The following is a 15,989-nucleotide window of genomic DNA, read 5'->3' on the forward strand; positions in this document are numbered from 1 at the left end:
AAATTTTAGATGAAATTACTTACTTTCCCTGTCCCTGTCGGGGAGACTGAAATTTTCCCAATAAGATAAATTTTACTGAATCTCATAAACAGTGTGTACCAGTCAATATTTAAAAGCCACGTGGTAGGATGTTCATAACTTAAAATATTCCATTAAATTTGAGGCTATCCCCTTTTTTGGATATTGAGACCTTAATTTTTTTCGGGCGTCATTATTAGTAAACATAGTTAAAACTAATTGATTATTTTGTAAACTTCCTAAATTTATTTTATCAAAATTCTAAAAAATTATTATTTTTTTTTTTCAAACTTCAATTTTTGTTATTTTATTTTTTTACTTCCAAAACATAAAGAAATATGTATTGTAATATCATTGTTCAAAATAATTGTTGTAAAATAAGATGATAGAGTACACGATCTTTAAAATGAAAAATATTTTGTTAAGAAAAGTGACAATAAAATAGCAGGGAATTACTGGATGGAGGTTATTTTAATCTACGTTTTCCTGGTTAAGAAACTCTCTACAAGAGTGTGCATATCATTGACAATGAATTTTTTGCAATTTCGTAGGGCTTGTTACAGATTAGGTGTGGGGTATTCACCTATACACGTTTTTTATGAGAACATCCAAAATTTTTGAAGCCTTCGGATATTCTTAACTTTTTCAGATTTAAGCCTGAGTACTTTTTAAGAAATAATTAGTTTTTCTAAAAGATCGGATGTTTAGAGTACTCAAAGCCTTAAAATGATCTTAACTTGTTTTTAACATTTTGGTCATCGAAACCTTATGTTATTATATAGTTTGTTCTTATAAAATAAACGTGTATATTGTGACATGTGTAGGGTAGGCCGGTCACTTGACTTTTCCGTCTGGTATGGTCTGCAAGTTATAGATTATATGCTAGCATACTAAAATGGTAGGCGAAAATGTCGTATTTCAGCTTTCTGACTTATTAAAGATAAATCAAGGACCGTAAAAACACCCCTGTCTCACAGCCCCGGTGGGATAAGTGGGGGATAAAAATCTCTATTGAAATCTCAATGGGATAGAAATTTTTTGTTCCAAGGTTGAAAAATCCAGAAGGGATGGTTTTGGAGTGCAAGTTTTAGACAATGATTTTCGAGTGGGGGTGAAATCAAATTCAATTTCCCAGTGGGGCTGAAATCCCAGGGTATTTTCCCACCGGGGTCCAAACTTTTGCCAAATTTTTCAATGGGGCTGGAGTCCCAGTGGTTCTGTGACACAGGGATGTCTAAAAATTTGCGATTTGAATACTCTAAAAGTTGGCCTAGACATATTAAATCCATTTGTCTTATGAAACCATTTTACAATTTCTATCTTTCTGAATATTACGTAACTTTTCCAGGCTCCTAATTGCTTTCCCCTTAAATCAGTTGAATAGTCCGCTACCGCGATCGACGGAAAAAAGATGAAACAAAAATCTATTTTCTCCGCTTACACGTTTTTTTTATAAGAACATCCAAAATTTTTGAAGCCTTCTGATGTTCTGAACTTTAGGAGTTTCAAGCCTAAAAATGTTCTTAACATGTTCCTATTTTCACCATTTTGTAAGTGTTTTTGTCCATTTTCCTCTGAAATTGGGTGTTTTCGAGTCTGCAAAGCCTTAAAACGTTCTTAACTTGTTCTTAACAATTTGACACTCGAAGGCTTATGTTCTTATATAGTTTGCTCTTATAAAAAAACGTGTATTGATGTCAATCGGATACCTCTATCGTTTATAGAAACCAAATCAGACAGCATAAAATTATTGATGTGTTTAATTCTAAATTTGATATCATAATAATATTCTTAATGGTTGATTGATTTATCAATTATAGATTGAATTTTGTTATTCGTTTCCATGCTGACTTTCTGTAAGCATTTATGTCAAATTTCGTCGGCAGATTTTGGAGTAAAAAGTCGCCTAGGTTTCAATATCACTATCTGATCACAGTATTTCGGAAAATTTGACATTTATTTGATCAAGGATTGTTTTCAAGTTAGGTCTTACGCAATTTTGATTTCCAAGAAGGGAAAAGTTTTCCAGTTACAGTATTTTTTTGACTGAGAAAACTGGATTATAGCAAATTTTGTGTCATTTTCATTTCTGGAGAGAATCCTTTTAAATTTAACAGTCTAAAAATATTTGCTTCAATGTTTTTCTGTGCGATATAATCAGAAATTACCTTTACAGAGGAAGAATTAGTCGGGGGGAAAAGTGGCAACTTTTTTTTAATTTTAGGCAAGAGGCGAAGTTTTCTTTTTCATTTTAACTGAACTGAGAATAACACGATGTCATTTTTTTCTTGTTTCTTAATTATTGTACAAAATGTTGATTAATCCTTCATAAATTGATTATTTCTACATTCTAGGGAGCAAGAATGAGTTTCTTCATAGTGACTGAAGTCTCCTAACTGATCTGAATTTTAGATAACTTTCATCATTTTTCCTGGATTAGTCTTTTTTGAATATTATTTAGTCTTTGCTGATAAGGAGGGCCAAGGTGTTAAGTTGTTGTGGTTTGTCACTAGACTAGCTATTGTTGATAGCGCTTCGAGTTTGTTTTTATATAAGAACACCAATTACACATAAAATGATTTTTATTATAATAGAAAGGATAGAAGGGCAGAAGTACGAAACTTTAAGTCATATACTTTTATTGAAAGGAATGTATTTTAACAGAATTTTACTCGGCTCTGGTGGTATATCTTGTTTATTTTCGAGCGCTATTCAATATGATTTCGTGGCAATGATTTATAGCAGGCACTGTAGATAAAGTTTTCATTAGTAAAGTTATAAGAAGTTTCTTCTCTAAGATTATAAATAGTACTTTTTCATTTGAAGTACCGCGCTACACCGCGGGGTGCCTCACTTTCTAACTGATATTTTCAGATAGCAAGTCGGTATGTCTGATTATGGAAAAAATTTCAAGTCAATCGAAACAATATTTGTCAAAATATTTACATTCGAAATTTTTAAAGAGAAAACATGAAAGCTTCTCAAATTCATAACACACGCTGATAAAATAGATTTCATTTACAAGGAAGCTTTTGGGGTATCTTCTACAAATATTATTTTGATGAAAAGCGGGAATATCATAGCGAAATATGTGCAAACGTACTGCATGAATACTTTGTCTGCTTCATTTTTCTTATAAAAACAGAACACTCAAGGGGACAGAGATGGATTTCTATTATGAACAGTTTACAATAGAAAAGACAAAGAAGCAATCCGCTAAGGAATTCTCGTCCTTCATCCAGCTCCGCTATAACATATCCCTGTTCCAGCCAAATGTTTCATTTTTCTGGGACAAGTTGGAGTTTTTACAAGCTATTATGTGATTTGGTTGGTCGTTAAAATGTAATAAAAACAATCTTATTACTTTTTCTAAAGAACGCGTCATCTCTATTACTTTAAATGACCAATATCAGTGAAGTATCTTATAAAAACTCCAGCTCATCCCATTTTTCTCACCTCGAAAACCTCTTAAGGGTCTACAAAGACCCATTCAACTCTCTGAAATTCATTGGAATTTTAAAAATTCTCTTGTGAGTGACAATTTTCAAGAATTGGGACCGAAGCTAGTGGAAAATCGACAAAGATTATGAGCGAAATCTCTCTAAGAGTTTTAAAAAGTTTAAAATCTTTTCTCTCTGAGTGTCTACACATTTTCAATTTATAGCTCAGACACACTCGAAAACTTATAAATAGTATCCACCCCAACCCTGTAAAAGGACATTGGGCGTATTCCTCGTCGAACTTGTTAAGCACTTAAGCACGTATGATTCCTATAAAGAAAAAGTTAATATATCTGATATTTTGATTTTCTGTCACGTATGTGGCTTTCTCTCATCAAGTTTTTTTCCAACTAGAGTCCAGTCTCTTAGTTTATCCCACTTTCATCATTTTTTCTCATTTCGTTTGATTCTTCATTAGCATATGAGCGTTTGTTATTTTTGAACTTTTTCTTTGTATATTATTCGTCTCACACATTATATCCAGTGTTTCTTAACATTTCATTTTTTGCAGTCGGATGTCTTCCCATTCGCCCTTGGAAGGCTACGGGGTTCCGTTCGACGGTAATTACAGAACGTACTTATAATTTATGCTGGATAGTCTTCTTTTTTTTTATGGTAAAAACTGCTCTCCGTTAAAAATTTTTGAGTACGTTCCTTAACCGCTATTTTTGATTTTTTTGCCATTGAATCTAGCTATCAGGAGGGAAATGAACCAGCTATGTACGGAGAAAAAAACTGTTTCCTTTTTGAAGAAATTTATCATTGCTATATACCATTTGCTAGTCGAATACTTCCTTATTAATTTCCTGGTATTTATTCGATTTGAACCACAGTGTTACTGAATATACTGTAATGTCTGGTTATCGGCTTCCCGCTGTTCTCAACCAGCGGTAACCACATATTCGTTTCATTTAATTGTTTATAATTTTGCTAATGGGTAGAATTTTGTGCGAGAAACATGTTACATATGAGCATATTTTGTGTACTTTACACGCATATATAAACATTTATAAAGTGAAATTTTACATCATATCCCTGTTTACATTTAAGGTAGATTTTAAAGGTAGCGCTCTATATTTTTGGACATTCATTGAGTTTCTCATGACTTTGTCTCGGTTGTACTGGCAACCTTGCTTCGTTTGTTCATGTTACCTGATCTTACTCAGCTGACAGTGCTGACATACAACGTTCTTTATACTCATCAATCGTCCATAACGACCTAATAACGTTAGGTGAACCTTGAAGTAACGTTCTGTTAGCGAGTTTATCTATTTTATGTATTTTTTGGTTGACTGAGGACGTTTGTAAACCAGCACTTTTTACTGTCTTCGATTTTTGGAGGTTAAGGCTGCATGTTGTTCCCGATTGAGGGCAGATAAATGACATAAAGTCGCTTACTTGCATACTTGGGACCAACGATTAGGATAGTGACATCTTTAATGGATACCTTTTCCGAGCGAGCCCACTGCTTTGGCACGGGTTCTTCTCTTCATAAAGGTAGATCGAGTCAGGAATCTGTAAAAAATCTAATTTTTTTCAGTTAAAACCATCTTCTTATGTAATCACATGTAAGAGTAAAGCAAATTTCGTCTTTTACATAATTGACTGTCATTTTGTGAAAATTGTTTATACAAACGAAGATTTGGATGATGTGGTTTTTGAGGATATTTATTTGTAATTCTGTCAGCAGGGTAAATTAGGGTCATACAGTGATATATGCAGGGTTGTATAAAGTGAAAATGTTTGATAGATGGATAGAACTAAAATGTTTTTTTTCTTCACGATTACACTTTCTTAAAAGTTTTATTTTTAAATAAAATAAGTGTTTCCGAAAGAAGTATTCCCGTTTCATATTAGACACTTTTTTCATATCAGAACAGTGTCTGTCTATTGTTATATTATGCTGATATAAGCAATAAAAATTTTATTTTCCTATTTCTGACCAGTCTTCCTCCATATCCGTGTCAATTCAACATTAAAAAGCTTGTAAATTAAATTTGATGAGTAAGCAAACGATATCGCTCTTATTTTAAAAACAAAACCTTTAAAAACGAACAAAACTGTCATATTCGAATTCGATCAAAAGTTTGTAGCATTTCAAATTGTACTCCAGCTTTTAAAATGTTTTTGTAATGCAGATTTTTTACATTCATTTTTACAAAAAATGTTGAAGGTTTCTAAATGTTTTTGTAATACAGATTTTGATTAATAAAAATCGAAATTCATTTTGAATCCATGCAGGAGGGGAGGGTGGACGATCATTTCCAGGGGTAATTCGAGCAGAATTCCCAGGGGTTAAAAAATTATTTCAAAATTTCCAGTGGGTAAAAGACTAATTATAGTTCGTCCACCGTCACCTTTAGGTATGAAACGAAATTTTTCTGAGGGTTTCTTTGCAAATTTTGTCATTTCCAGGGGTTGTCCACACATATATAGTATTCAAGTAATTCCAAGAAATTATATTTTTTGACTTGAAAAGGTTCGTCCATGCACCCCCGTGTATGGAAATATAATGAAATGACCAAATAGAGGCTTTTGTTATGCTAACATTGAGTGGATTTATTCTAGGAGGGAGGGATCAATAAATCCCCTTCTCACAGACCTGGTAGAATTTTTTCAGCCAGTGGGGGTAAAAGTAACGGACTGAAACTCGATGGGGGTTGATATTTCCATATTTTTCATGGCCGTGTATTTAAATTCTTTTGTTTTCAAGTCAGAAAATTCAATGAGGATTGGTTTATTTGATCGTTTTCAGTGGGGACAAAAATGGGAGGATAATTTTCCACAAGGGGACGATATTTTGGCCAATTTTTCCAGTGGGAAGGGTTCCCAGTGGGTCTGTGAGAAGGGGGTGTGTCAATATTTTCGGTGTCCACCAGCTCATCCGAATCTTTGAACAAGACTCCCAAATTCAAGTGAAGATGTTTTGTCCTTTTTCATTATTATTTATCAGTTTCTTATATAAAACAATATTTTTTAATAAAGTGAAATTTTTATTTTCTGTTTTTGTTGTTAAAGTGGATATATAATAAAAAGGGAGATTTTCTAATGTGGAATCCAGACTTGACGCTAAGACATGCCGCTAACTTTACTGGAGCCATACTGATTCGTATAGGGTTTTCCATTTTTTCCTTTTTTAATGTTCCTGATGGGCTCTCACAGCTCTCTCCATTTGACTGTGTGCTTGTTACGTAATATCTTAAATTTCTTTCCTTGTAAGAATTTTGATAACAATAAAACAAATGTTCAAATAATGTTACACTACGATGAACATCAAATTTTTTAAAGCCTTCAGATGTTCTTAAACTTTTGAGATTCAAGCCTAAAATTGTTTTTAAATGTCATTAATTTTACCATTTTTGTGCGCAATTTCGCAAGCAATTCAGTGTTTTAGAGCTCATAAATGTTCTTAACTTGTTCTTAACATTTTGGTCATCGAAGCCTTATGTTCTTATATAGTTTGTTCTTATAAAACGTGTATATAGAAATACTGTGGAATATTATGTAAGATCGAGTTACCTGGAATCTTCTAGAATCTAGGAGAAAAATATACCACGCGTTTTTTTATACATTAGAACAAAAGTATATAAGGCTTCTTAAGAGAATCGTAAGAATATTTTTAAGGTTTTACAGACTCTGAAACATTAAAATTTTAGAAGATTATAGTGCAAAAGTAAAAATAAAAACATTTTAAGACTTAAAAACCCTAAAAGCTTTTGACGTTTTTATAGAAAAAAGTGGATATCTTACGTCCTAAAGTCTTGGAGATCTGATGAATGGTTGGGGACAGCTAAAAAACAACCTGTCTTGTTAGGCCATTGCAATGACTAAAATGTCAAATTTTGATATTGGGAATTTCCTGTTCATGTGGAGATTAAAATAAAATTTCCTGCCTTTCTTGTTTTTTTGTTGTTTTTTTTGCTAAATTGGGTGGAGCAACTGAGATAATTTATCAAGAATATATGGTACCCTTTTCTGACCTCTTTTTGTTATGTTTAGTACATTTATATTTTATTTATATTGTTATCACCTTGAGGTTGACATTCTAATAGACATAGCGCAACAGGGGAGTTAATTGACTCTTTTTTCAATTTGGTCCAATGGGGGGCGTTTTAAATGATTGTTCATTTCAGGTCCAAAGCTTTCAGATTTACGTATTTGTGTTTAAGATTTGCATCTTTTTCCACTTTATGAAAAGTTGTTTTTATATACAGTTTTTTTTTTCGACTGAAAGGCAAACGCCGACTTACTGGTGGGTAGATATCTTGCAATTTCAGTTTGGTCTTAATCTAACAATGTCTCTTTTTGCATCTCTGTCCGTTTACAGCTATCTTTGGTGCAGTTTAGAGATTAAGAAATGGTCAGATTTTGCACATATTTTTTTTTAGCTGAAAATGTGTTTTGATGTTTCAGCTCTGTTTTTAAAAGTTTTATTCCCCACGTTGAATTATTTTGAATTCACAAGAGCCTCATCAGTAAAAAATTAGTAGGTAAAAATTTTCGTCGTTAAAAAATTCTATTTTTTTTGCTAATAATTTCATCACTTTGTAACGAAGAATAGTTTTTTGTCGACAATTTTCTACCAACAAAGGTTAGCCTATACTAGACGTCACGGCCTTTTTTCCTACGCAGTAACGGAAACTTAATGAAAAATCCCGACTTTTGGTGAGGTACCCGCTTCAACAAGGTAAGCTTTTTTGAGAATTTTTCAGGGTCGCTCGCGTGAAATGGACTTCCAAGGCCAACTTAGAACACTTCAAAAATGAAGAAAATCAGACTTAATCTGATTTAATCTACGTTTATCTTTAGAGATCTTTGGTTAGATTAAGAAAATTCAAAAGCCACGAAAAATCGATGTTTTCCAAGGAAAAGCTCCCGTCTCTCGCCATATTAACATTTTTCTTTGAAAAGTTGAATTTTTTTAACAGTGAACATTTTTTTGTTAGAATTTTTTACTTTTGTTCTTATGATTTTGATTAAAATAAAATGTTAATTCTGTTACTTTTTTATGAAGAATTTTTTTTTTCAATTTACGAAGAGTGAATGAAGTCCGTAAGGATTTAACAGTGTATTGAAACAATTTCAAACAAAGTTTACATCAATTAAAAGAAAGACCCAAAATTTTTCATTTAAAAAATAAAAATCTTGAAACAGAAAAAAAATTCTGAAATGAAAGATTGAATAAAAAAAAAAATAGGAAAGAAAAATGGAAATGAATTATTGAAGTGCTGCTTGAAAATAAAATCTTTCTTTTTTTGCAATTCATTATTTTCATTATTCTTATTATTATTAGTTTTTCATTCTTTTAAATGATGAATTATGTTTGGAGGGACTCAGGACGAGAGAGAAACAAGTATCTTTACTTTGATTTTCTTTTCACATTAAATCAAATTAACCTATTTTTGTTTTATTTTACGAATTGTTTTCAATCTATTATTTACTTCCAATTGTTTCTTTGAAAGTTTCTTCCTCTTTATTTACATGTCATTTTTATTTCAAAAATATTTTTTTTTCATTTTAATTTGTTTTCATCTAAGTGTTTTGAGGTTTGAGATTGAACTTCAAAACTTGGGTATTATTTTGGTGTGAAATCAGGGCCGAATAATGGTATGCTTCGTGGACCATAGAACTTTGTGGAGTTCCCATCATATATGTTGGTCTTAGATTTTAACCTGAGATTTCAAAAACATAGAGATTTTTCCGCACTGAATGTCACCAAACAAACAGTTTATGACGTAATCATAAAGAATCGGAGGATGAAGCGCCATACTGTATAGATAATTTCACAAATGATTATCTTCTAGCTCCTTTTAGTTAGAGCTAAAATATTACTCAGTCAGTGGTTTAAAAGAAATTTCCTGATTCCAAAGAGACAAAAAGTTTGTCGTAAATGTGTAATTTGTAGCTATTTGTAAAAGTTGTTTCAATGTTTTGAAAAATTTCGTACATATTGCTTTACGGAACTCCCTAGTTTTGGCACATCATCAGTGTGTGCACTGTGATCCTCGTGGCATGAGTTCACAGTTTCCATACATCACTTATGATACGACGCACTCATGATTTTGACACATTTTCCATCTCAAATCTTAAAGTTTTGAATTAAGATGGGAATGGAAGATTTTTGCTATTTTCACTTGTATGTTGTAAATTTAGCTGCTGGTTGCTCGACACTGAATTTCTATCCTTGGTAATAGAATCAGTTCAAAGCTCAACACTTAGTGTTTTGAGCACTCTGGTGACAACAGCAGTCTATACTCGCTTACCCAAGCCTCATTGATAAGTCCTTGAGTTGGACGAAACACGTGCCTGTCAAAAGATATTCTTACTCTAAAGGCGTTTATTCGGGACCTTAAAGTACTAATATTTAACTTATTTTAGATTATTCATCAATACATCAAAAATTAAATCGAAAAAAACTATCTGGACTTTGAACCTTTAGTATGGTTCTCGTCATACACCTATTATGGGTGCTTTGTACAATGCTGATGGAAAATCATCTAGTCTACAGCCACGGTATGAATCTTTCTGAGGAAGTTGGTAGCTATCTAGACGTCTTCTATTGGGACGTCAAACCGTTCATTTTTGAGAAAGAGAACGGCGAAATTGACGGCATCATACCACGCATTATTCATCAAGGGGAAACGTATTGTAATAATGATCGCGTCAACGTGAACGGCTCTTATAAAATGTTTATGAGATTTTATAAAAAGTTTCACGACCGAGAATCGTTTCACCAAGCTGTTCACCAAGGGGATCTTCTGCAACCAAACGTGTCGCGTGATCGCACGTTCTGGACACCCGTCATATCACACTCCCACAAAATGGAAAAAGATTTCCTGAAGAGGAATAACATTCAATTGTTTCAGCTTTTTAAATCGAATGAGATTGCGGTTATTGTACCGCGATTCATGATTTCCTTACCTACTAAAATCCTACGTGGTATTTTCAGTTGCGGTCAAGTCTTTGTCATTGCATTCCTGTTGGCTATATTGTTTGGTATTTTTGTTTGGGTTATCGAGCATTACCGAAACGATTGTTTCCCAAAGTCCTTTTTCAAGGAATGGGTAAAGGATTATGGTGGTCGTTGGTTTCCATGACGACCGTAGGTTACGGTGATGTGGTGCCCAGTTCCCCATTGGGACGAACCATAGCTTTATTTTGGCTTTTCATTGGAATGATGATCGGTTGCGTCATGACGGCGACAATGACGGACGTCGTTTCAGGTGTCGACGATTTAATGGTCCGTGGTAAAGTCGTTGCCGTTCTTGAGAATTCTAACGAAGAAAAAGTAGCCGAACAAGACTTTCGCGCTAAAGTGCTACCGGCGCATTCGTACGAACAAGCGCTAGAATACGTACGTAAGGGTAAGGCGTACGCCGCTATGATAAACGCCGACGTAGCGTCGTGGTACGTCGATGAAATACAGGACGACGATAATGATATGCCGTTACGTATCGTACGTAAATTGCCAGCATTTTTAAACATCAACTGTATCATGTCACGTAACGTATCCAAAGAAGTACGTAAAATTCTAAACTGTATGTATAAAATGCGCGATGAAGTTTACACACATTCCGTAGAAGACTATAGAAGGTATCTACATACTGAGACTTTGTATATAGGCTCTGTGACGGAGCTCTTTTACCAGAACATTTACATTCGTTTGCTCTCCGTCTTGGTGCTTGGACTAATAGTCATTGGGAACACCTTAGACCTTGTCAAATACTTCATGAAACATGTTGGCGATGGTAGCGAAACTTATGTTTAGATATTCTCTTCCTTTTCTTTTTGATTAATTCTTTTCTGTCTTGATTATTTATGATTTTTTTGGTTTATTTTTCTCTAATTTTTGTCTGTCAAATACTTAAGTTGGGTCAGTGCTACATGTGTATAAAACTGCGCGCCCTACATCTATTTTACAGACCAAAAGAATCGTTCTGCCTCTTCTGGCTCTGCCATTTCATACCCAAAACACACGTCTTTTCAACTGTCCCTCCTTATACCTGTGTACCGCGATAACGCATTATCTAATCCAAAAGCATACTATGACATCCATCCAATAAATTTCACGTTACCTATAAACAAACAGAGAGACGATGAGCTCAAAGTTGACGTTTTGTCAAAAACCAAGAAATCTTCGTAAAATGCTTTTAAAAATTGAGAATTTATGATCTTAAAACTCTGCTTACTATCGAATCTTATCTAAATCTGCCGTTTTTGAGGGCTTAGTCTCCAGGCTGCGAGTGAACGGTGTTTGAAAGTTAATTGTTATTTTTGCCTGCTATTTTTCTTGATAAAAGGCTTTTAAAAAAATTTTTTACTATATTGTTTAAAAAATCATGTTTTTAAAATTTTTGTTGATATAAAATGAAGCGATGAGTTGTTGTTTTTAATTTTTTGCTAAACTTATCAGTAGCCGTTAGGTGAGTGGGTGGGTTTGGAGGCTGGGCAAGTGGTACCCAGCATGCTGTGTCGTTGAATAAGGTTTACAGTCTAAGAAAACCGCAGTTGTCTTGGAACTTTCGAGAAAGAAAGATGAATAACAATTTCATACCAAATTCAAAAAATAATTGTTCTATATAAAACTATAGATATCATAAAAAAAACTAGACTAAAAATAGTCTGGTTTTGTCTACAGTCAGAGGATAAACCCCTTCTTTTCCTTAAAAACCTGATAAGCCAATTAAAATAGATTTACTGGATTTCTATAAAAAAAAATTCTCTTTTCAAGGGCTCTGGATTTTCAGCTTATTTTACAGGAAGATATTGTAGGAAAGAGTTCAAAGAATCGCTCAACCAGATTAACCTCCTTTTGATTCTTTCAGAAGAAATTGCCTGGTAATAAAGAGAAAATCCAAAACGCAGAGTAGAAAATACACAAGCTTTTTTCAAATACTCTCAAAAATTTTCACCCGTGTAATTGGTTTTAGTGCAAGTAAAAAGTAGAGAGAAAGAATGGAGAACAAAACCTTACAAGCTGGGTCTTGTTCTAGTTCAACGAACTTTCAATTTTCACGGCCGAAAAGACAGAAGATCCTTTAATTTGCCGGACCGGTTATATTAATGAACTTTCGCTAATTGGAACTTCTCTTTTTAGAATCTTTCACTAATTCGAACTTCTCAGCTCCTGTTTTAAAAAGGGAAACCCTCGTAAAGTAATTTTCTTTCATTCGAATCTAATTCGAACACATTTGACTCCGCCTTTAGTTTGATTAACGGGAGTTATCGATTAGGCTTCTGGTTCACTGAGATACAGAATAATGATAAAATCGGTACATTCAAGTCAAAGAAAACTACAGATGTAGTGAACCCTAATAGATGTAGTTTTATTTGACTTGAATGACACAAACATGGCCTTTCTACGTCGAGGAGAGTCATTGACCTTTAGTCCGATAATTTCCCACTGGGTTTTATACTTAAGTGATTTGGGGAAATGATAACCGCGCTGAAAAGGACCTGTATCTCTGATGATGACAATTTGCTGGGGAAAATTTCTAACGTTAAGTTTTGGTTATCAAGAAAATGTGAAAATGAGAATAAATGAAATCTCGTGTTAAAGAATTCTGAGAGATCCTATTCTATGTAGGGATCGCATGGGCTCAGAACTACTATTTTTGTGTTACGAAATGACCTCAAAATATTTTTCTGGGGTAAAAAAAAAAGACTATCGCTCATTTCCTTTTCAATCGTATCGAAACCAGACCTCCTGGGAAGTATCTCAAAGTGGGATATTAAAATCTCTCCTTGTTTTATTGTCGTAATAAATTAAGCCCAACAAACGAAAAGAAAACACAAAAGAAATAGAAAGAGTTTCTACAATGCGATAATTGGTCTTAATGTTTTTACGTAGAAAGCATATTATACAATCTTTTCATTTCATAATATTCTTCTATGTAATACTTTAATGTCGCGGCTCTACTCTTTAAAGATATCATATCCCTTTGATATTATTTTTTCTCCCCAAACTTAAATTTTTCTATCTCTTTCACAATTCAAATTATTTTTTTCAGATCATAAAATAATAATAGGGAAATTGAAAAATATTCTACTTTTTTCAATTATTCTCAAGTAGTTTTTGATCTTTATTTGGGTCAAACAGAGTGTTCTTAAAACTTCACATGTCAAGGCTGGTGGACAAACAGGCTCACACAGGGCCTTATTCAAGCCCAGCTCAATACCAAAAGTGCAACCATGATGATTACCAGACTACAGTGGAATCTTGCTAAACTTGAACTTCTAGTATTCGAAATTTTATATAATTCGAAACTAATTCCCATTTCTCTCCCTCGTAAAAAAACTCTATTAATCGAATCTTTCTCTAATTCGAACGAATAAAACTCAAGTTCAAATTAATGAGAGTTAACTGCACATTTCGCATCCATTGAATCTATCAAAGAAAAAACATGTGATGGCCTTTGAGGCCGGTCTCCGCTGTCTTTTTCGAGCAAAGCTTACACGCTATTGGTCAAATAAAAAAATGAAGCAACTCCATTGGCGTGATCCGACGTAACGGTTGAAAAAAGTTGAAATGTGTTCAACTTTCTTTCGAACGCGCACTACATTTTTATGACGTAATCTTTTTTCCAAGCAAAAAAAATTGAAGCCAAAAGGTGCAATTGCAGCGTGCGCAAGTGGAGACCGACCTTTAGTCTATCGGATAGTAAGCGTCATATGAAATATTCATCAGTGGTCCTATAAAGTGTGTTCTACAAATTTACCAAAAATTTTAGATCAAATCTATGTTGCTGTTATTATTGTTGATCAATTTCTCTATTTAGAAAACGGATCTGGTAGTATACTTGTTTTCTCCGAGCGATGTTTACAGTCAATGCTAATTTTTTCTGTGAATTTCCTCTAAAGGTTTGACTCTAGTTGAAGTATAAAAATGTTATACGCGAGCTTTCCCATTAATCATTCTCAATGGAGAAATGAGATTTGATGGTAGTGAGAGCACCCATAAAAAATGCACTAATTAGTTAAGTTTTTTATTCATCGACATTTGCAAATTGACAGTAGAGCAACAGCAATTGGATCTTCGCCACAACCCTTTTATGTGTAACCATTATTTTCACCATACAATCTCTCACGGCTAAAAAGCCATCTCTAATGAGATTAAATGATAGATTAAAAATCTGTTGTTCCGATTCCAATTCAATCAGCTAGCTGGTTGGTGCCATCGACGTACGTTTGCGAATCGCTAAGAGAACAACATCATTGGATTGACATTCATAATCATCATCATCTGGATCCTCATCACAGTCCTCTTCATCACCATCACTGTTTTCACCGTTTAATCTCTCACGACCTAGAATCCATCTCACACAATTGATTGCACGCTGTCGGAAATCACCTTTATCTTTCAAAACCACGCCGATATCACGTGACAAGCCAAGAACCAATAAGCAACCAGAGACGATCACAAAAAGACGGATAACAGAGTGGTTCACAACCATGTCGTATAGCGAATGCTCGACTTGAACGGCTTCGAGATTCAAATTCTTGTTATACTCATCTCGAGCATAGTAGTAAATCTCCTCTTTCAACTTGAACATACATCCAAACAACCTTTTAACCTCTTTTGTCACATTCTTACCAATCATGACCAAAATATGAACATTTGCCGGTAGTGTCTTAACTACCGTAATCTCTGGTTGAGGCTGGTTTTGACCAAGAACCTCTGATTGATACCATGCTGTTATGTTTTCTAACATCACGCCGGCATCAACTTTGCCACGACGTACCAGATCTATAACCTCCTCATAGGAGCTTGCATTCACAATGTTGGCGTGGTAGTCGTGCTCGGCTATTTTAGCTTCAAACGAGTTTTCAAGAACTGAAATTCTTTTCTCGTAAATATCCATATTAACGCCTGTTACGGCATTTGTCAACGTTGCCGTAAAGACGGACGCTAATAGAACACCAAACACTAACCAATGTAATGCTATGTAACGTCCTATCGGTGTTCGAACCAAGACGTCGCCGTACCCCACTGTCGTCATTGATACAATGCAGAACCAATAAGCTGTCGAGAAACCGCGGACAAAAGAGGTTGGGAACTGGTCATTAGAGCGGCACTCGGATAACCAAATGCAAACGGCAAATATACAGGAAATGAGACTAGCCACAACAATGATTGTTTTTAAATGTGAAATTCCGTTATAGAATTTATGAATTAGATTAATATCTTCTCGACGTACAATCACTGCTAGACGTTGCGCTTTCAGTAAGTTGAAAATATCGTATTGGTTACGCGTGGCCCATTGGATATCAATTTCGTTCATGACTGGTGCCCAGATGAGTTTCTCTGTCTTCATTCCTTCAAATATTGATTGGTTATGATATTCTGTGTGATTGTACATGAGTTCGTTAAACGCTTTATAAGATTTGGTACGCCTTTTGTGCTTGAAACCAACCATCCCAACAGTCCAGTTACTTTCTGAACAGTAGTAATGGGCACGCTCAAATATACGT

The 15,989-nt window shown here is 34.1% G+C and overlaps 1 protein-coding gene across 1 annotated transcript in view; it reads left to right on the forward strand.

Annotated features, from left to right (window-relative positions):
- The window catches only part of LOC136797749 (PAX3- and PAX7-binding protein 1-like), a 71,774-nt gene that overhangs the window by 18,828 nt on the left and 36,957 nt on the right, over window positions 1–15,989 (forward strand). The window lies entirely within an intron of this gene.

Source organism: Clytia hemisphaerica, unplaced genomic scaffold (genome assembly GCF_902728285.1).
Source record: "Clytia hemisphaerica strain Z4C2 unplaced genomic scaffold, Clytia hemisphaerica genome assembly, whole genome shotgun sequence".
Classification (NCBI taxonomy): Eukaryota; Metazoa; Cnidaria; class Hydrozoa; order Leptothecata; family Clytiidae; genus Clytia; species Clytia hemisphaerica.